The sequence below is a fragment of the Dermacentor variabilis genome, chromosome 9 (assembly GCF_050947875.1).
Source record: "Dermacentor variabilis isolate Ectoservices chromosome 9, ASM5094787v1, whole genome shotgun sequence".
NCBI lineage: Eukaryota > Metazoa > Arthropoda > Arachnida > Ixodida > Ixodidae > Dermacentor > Dermacentor variabilis.
Window position 1 is genome coordinate 134,299,907 of NC_134576.1, and position 6,000 is coordinate 134,305,906.

Sequence of the window (6,000 nt, forward strand, 5' to 3'; positions counted from 1 at the left end):
TTGTATTCCTACATACTGCATTGTTAGGTACCCCACTCCTGCCTAAAGCCTGGATGTCAGGCTGACAATATGTAATGAATGTCCGTTTTTCATTTTGTTATACGTGGATGTACCTTGACGCTGAGAAATTCTTTATGCTATGTAAATCCCCTTATATATTCGATATGTATAAGTGTACACGTGTGAATTCATGTGTTCATGCTGCTTTCTGAATCATCGGGGATGAAGCCCAAGTCAGGCGGCATGAGTTGCTTTTAATTTAGTTTACCGTCGCGTTTCTACGCTGATTGTACTGAGAAGCCATCGCTTTAGACTACCGCCTTACAGGCCTATCAAAATAAAACTTGTCTTGTTCCTGCTCTCCGTCTCACTGACTCCATGTGATGCGAAGACTCTCGTGTCAGCCAACCGCAAGAACCCATCCACTGTCTGCAGCTGCTCTACCCACACCGACGGAATGGGATCATCACGGACGGGTTAGTATAGCGCACAATCAGCGAGCGCTTCTTTTTCTGGAACAAGCTGCCGGATCTTCTTAGACTGCACAAGCACTGCAAGGCGAGCACTAATCGAACACGAGCACTACTCCGGAGTTTAGATACATTTTAGTATCTCGGCGAGTTATGCTCACCATTTCGCATGGGGTATATTTCTAGCCTCTTTCATTCGATACCGGAGATGGTGCACTAAAAAAAAAAAAAAATGCTCGCCGTTTCTAAAGGCAGGGCGATCTGTTTATGGAGTTATCCGAAAAGCTATCCGATGCTCCTCTCTCGCGAGGTGTGACGCAATGAGGCCGTGCACAGTGACTTGAATCATCGCCCCGAAGTCGTTTAGGAAGAATTGTCCTTGATAGGCATTAGCTAGCGGTTGAGCTTTTCCACGCTTGGCGTTTTTAAGGAAAGTGGACCATAAAATTGCATATAAAACCAGAAAACCCCCTTTCCAATACTGGGCGAGAACGTGAAGCTTGAATCATCTTAAGGTTAATAGGAGGGTAGCGGCGCAAAAGATTCTACGAGCCCGTCCTCTTCCGCCTTTCCCCATACGTCATAAGCAAAGGAGGCGTTAAACCTAGGCAGGAATTCTATACGTCTATGCCAACATATGGATAGCAAGCAGTGTGGGCAAACACCTGTCCAATGAGAATTGAAGGTGACTAAAGGGAATTAAAAACGTGAGTATTCGTTAAACCGATGCTACGAGCACCAATGTTAATATGTGTATCTGCTCGTACTTCTCTCGCTTGTATAAATAGTGCATACTACATCAGCATAACCCCGACGCCTTACGCGTTTAACGCCGCGCCGGCTGCAATATAATTCTACGCGTATCTTGGACAGTTTCCGTTAAAGGAGGTTGCGTTTAACTTTTTCGTTGTCTTAGGCCGACAGATGCTTTAGCAATGTACAGGGCTCAGCAACTGCAACGCGATGCTCGGAGCTTGTAGCTTCCGTCACTTTTTTACCCCACCGATGGGCTCTGGAGACACCGTGCGCCTGCATTTCAAAATCTCAAAAGCCAGAGCATTTGTGATATACTGAATGCACTTCGCGCTTTTCGCGTTTAAATTGCTGAACACTGTACGTGTAATTTATGGATATAGCAGTTTAAGATAGCCCGTAAACATAACTTATTGCCACATGCCAGGTCGCGGGAGAGGTGGACGGCAGCAACGCTGGTAACGCCACCTTGCTCGCATTGCTTAAACTGGGAATACAAAAACCTATTAACGCGGTAGCCGTGATCTACTGCTTGTGCCGATACGAAGCGTGGGCAGAGACATGCGCATTAATATACGGTTGTCCTAATTTTTTCGTTCGACGAGAACATTCACGCAACACAACAGTTTGTAGTTGGACAAAGTGTCACAAGATGTCGCTCCTGCTGGCCACTGTTACGTGATTCCGCAACGGGCCTTAAGGTGTTAAATAATCCACTTCCAGCCTCGCCTTGTTCACGTGTGTGTTATCATCAGCAGTATGAATGAGAACACCTGCAGGAGCTCATGCCAGGTTGCCTCGACGATGATGACTTATTGGCATCCCCTTTGAAACGGGGTGGTGACAAAGAGTCGCCTACCCCTAAGCCAACTCCCAGCGACAGGAGGCGTCCATCGTCGAAAAACAATGCGGACACGGACGGGCTGCCCCCCCCCTAACTGGTGCCACATACACTCCCCCCCCCCCTCGCGCCTTGTATAGGGAGTATTCAAGTGACGTCACGTACGCCATACTGTAGTCCAATTCACAGCTTCCACTGTGCTGCTGGAGATAAGCGGATTGAGAACACGCCGGCTTTCACCGTGCTCGCTGTACTACAATATAGCGACCTCGATGACGTCAGTGCATACCCCGTATAGAATGCAGGGAGCCTCTCATCTACATTTGACTGTGATAACGCCTGTCGATATCTGACATCATTGAAATTCTGGGATGCTGAGTGCCAAAGCCACTACGTGATTGATGCACGCCGTAGCGGTGGATCCTCGGGATCCAAATTTCGAGCACCTGGGTTTCATCAACGCCCACCCCAATGCACGCTGCACGAGAGCCTTTGCAACCCGCCCTCTTCAGAACGCGGCCGCCGTGGCTGGGATGGAACCCGCGACCTAAACCTCAACAGCGCAACGCCGCACCCTCTGGGCCACCACGGTGAGTCGATATTGTTAGTGCTGGTAACCACAACGCGAATGCGAACGTACACATGAAAACGAGGGCGGGTTGATCGTGCGCGCCAACGTCACTTGCTCGAACTCATATGTGGGAGCTGCTAACATTCGCCAAGTTATGTATCAAACTCCAAGATTTGTGGCGCGTGTTCCCACAGCAGCCCCCGGGGGCTAAGCAGTGCGTCCCAAATCCAGTAGCCAGGTTGGGACATCGTGCTCTTCAACCCGCAAAGAAGCCCGCGAATACACGCAAAAATGCCGCGCAACCGGCCGCTCGAGGCAAGGTGCGTGTAATCACGTGCTTCTTTCACGCTTGAAAAAAAAAGAACGCTTTATGCAGCACCTATTGAACAACAGAAAGCTGTATATCGTGAGTTTCTCGCATGGCTCTACAATTTTCTCATTGGCAGTTTTCATGTGATTATAATAATTGGGAAGTTGAATTATTAAGTAAGACTAATTGTCTAATTATTGCCAAATGCAAAAATAATCTACCTCCAAGCGACCGCAAACAACGTTACCTTGGTTCTGTCCATCTACGTAGCATTTGCATATTCTTAGAGGTTGGCTCAAGTTAAGTGAAATACACTATGTAGTAGTGCAAGCGCAAAAACTACATAAAAGCTCAGTGCCCCTCCACTCTGTGAACAAGGATGACCAGCGAAGCTGTGTATGCGGGCCCCTTAATGGCGAACTGCACCCCCGCACTATATTCGGGATCGGCCCACATATGGGGGGTGCTTAACGCCTGCTTCACCTCCGCTGCGGGTCGGGCCGGCATTGCACCATCTTCGGGATCGGCCCACGTACGGGGAGTGCTTAACGCCTGCTTCACCTCCGCCGTGGGTCGGCCCGGTATTGCACTATCTTCGGAATCGGCCCACGTATGGGGATGGCTTAAAGTGACCATGAAACAACTTTGACGATCTTGTACAAACGTACTGAGTCGTTAGAGTAGGTCCTTCTGATCATTAATTGACGCATCTAGGTGCTCCGCGTAAAGCTTGTAATTTATTATAAGGCTTTAAAAATGTACACCGCTGCCTATCGCAGCACACTGCTCGGCGGAATTTTCAGACGCCCCTACCCATATGACGTAAATCACCCAATTGACGTCAGTAGGGCGAGCTGTCTGATTGGCTGCCCACGGCGCGTCATCGATAATTTGTCCACCTTTATGGTGAACAAAAGATGTTCGTAATAGTTGGAATGTTAGTTAAATTGTTTCTATAAAAAGAAAGTAGCAGAAAGAGAATGCACAGGAACAATTTCTCACCACTCAGGCACTTCCGGCACAGAGCAAGCTTCATCTGCTTGTGTTACAACGTGCTCCATTTTGACGAGAGCTCCGCGGTCAGAGTCAGCCTCAGACTTTTCGCGAGCACTATGATTCGACTTTGTTGCGTTGTGGACTGCAAACGTAGCGACTGGCAATATGTCAAGCTGCGACATCGTGTCCCTCTGCAAGGCAGCAGACGAGCGGACTGGCTGCAGCACTTCGGACAGCCGCTGTCCGATCGGCGCCAGGATTTGCGCGTTTGCGGCCGTCACTTTAAACCGGAAGATTACTAACGCAATAGCGTTTCACGAATCCGGTATTAGGGTAAGAGCAAGCGCAAGGGGACAGGGCCTGGCCGTTTGACCGTGTCGTTTCACGGGATTAGCAGAAGCGCAAATGTGAATGGTCTGCACGGTGCATCCACCTGGTGGCACAGAGCTCGACCGCACACAGTAGCAGTAACGAAATGTATTCTTCTTTGCAGCTGGTGTAAAATTTTTGCAGCAGTGTAATCGTTAAAACGTTGTTTTTGTAAATGTTTAAAAGGTTGCACACTTGGTTAGAGCAATATTTCGAAACGCAGCCTTTCGAAAGAGCGAGAGAGTTCGTAAGTGCCCGTCGTCTGCGAGAAAAGTCTTGCGTTTGCTGCGAGCAGGCGTCGTAGCAGACGACACTTGTAGCATTCCGCTCAAGGGCGCAACACTTTCTCACAATACAATATGTTTATTTCCATAAGTACTCGATGAGTATCTTTATATAAGTACATGCACGGCTGTTATTGCTGTTGCAAAAATAAATAAATAATTATTCTCTGCCGTCAAATCCGGAACAGAATGGCACAAGAATGCATACCCTGGTGTGTCCTGGTGATAAACCATAGTAAACCACGCTTCCATCTCAAAGTGATACAAACTTTATGTAGCGTGTTGTACATTATATAAATTACTGCAGAAATAAAATTAGGTTTTACGCGATAATATTTGAGTATAGCTTTGTTTACTGCGCCGCAAGCAAACGCCACTAGTCTAAAGATCGAAGTCAATCCGAAGCCATGAATACTTTGTTTAGCGCAAAAAGACAGACACAAGAAAGACGACAGGACAAGGACAGGCGACAGGACAATCCGAAGCCTGTACTTTCCATCATTCCCATGTAGGCTGAGGCAACGCTCATGAGAGCCCCCGTAGACACTAGCGCCGCATTTCCCTGTATGGTATTTATTTAGAAACTTTATGCCCCGCAAGGATTTCAATGTGGTTTCTGATGCGCACTGATCACGGAGGTGGCACAACGTCAGAGCAACCACAACCCTCAAGTCATTAATCAATAGACCTCTTAGATTATCCGTTCCTGACAGTCTCAGAATGCCCGATGTGGTGCTTTCAGCCAATGACGGTTGCGTACCCAGCGTCTTGGACAGTCCTGGAAAGTCTGGGAGGACAAATCGAACAATCGAAGAAGCCCAGAAGGTTATGTTTAAGATATGGCGGTCACGACGTATTTCCGGCTCCGCAAGTACTTCTCTCGCATGCAGCCTGCAGAAGCATAGCCTTCGAGATTGGTTTTCGTTACCAAGAGGCAATAGTCCTCAGCAGCAAATCTTAGTTGAGGGACTGGGAAGCTATCGATTGACATTCACAATCACCCTACGGTGAATCAATTCTGCCCAATATTTCTGTGTGTTTACGTTTGTCTCCAGAACAGGCCGACCAATAAAATTACAATTTTATTATTTGCCATAAACGGGCGGTGAAACGTATCATTTTCTCCGGCGCCAACAAAGCAGTCACGTTCCCAGTTTAAATAGAAGCAAAGAGCGCCCCGCATAGGAGTATGTTAATCTGCATGATCCGCATTCGAAATGAGGCAAGCGACGGAATGCGATTTCTTTGGGAGGGAGGGGGAAAGGCAGGGGTGTTCAACCTTGTAAGGAACGTAATAAGACCTGTGAGAAGAAGTTAGTCACGACGACTGTGCGGCACTTACGACTTGCCTACGGCGGTAGGTATACACGACTGCAGAGACGGGAAATAGGTAGACTTTAAGAAAA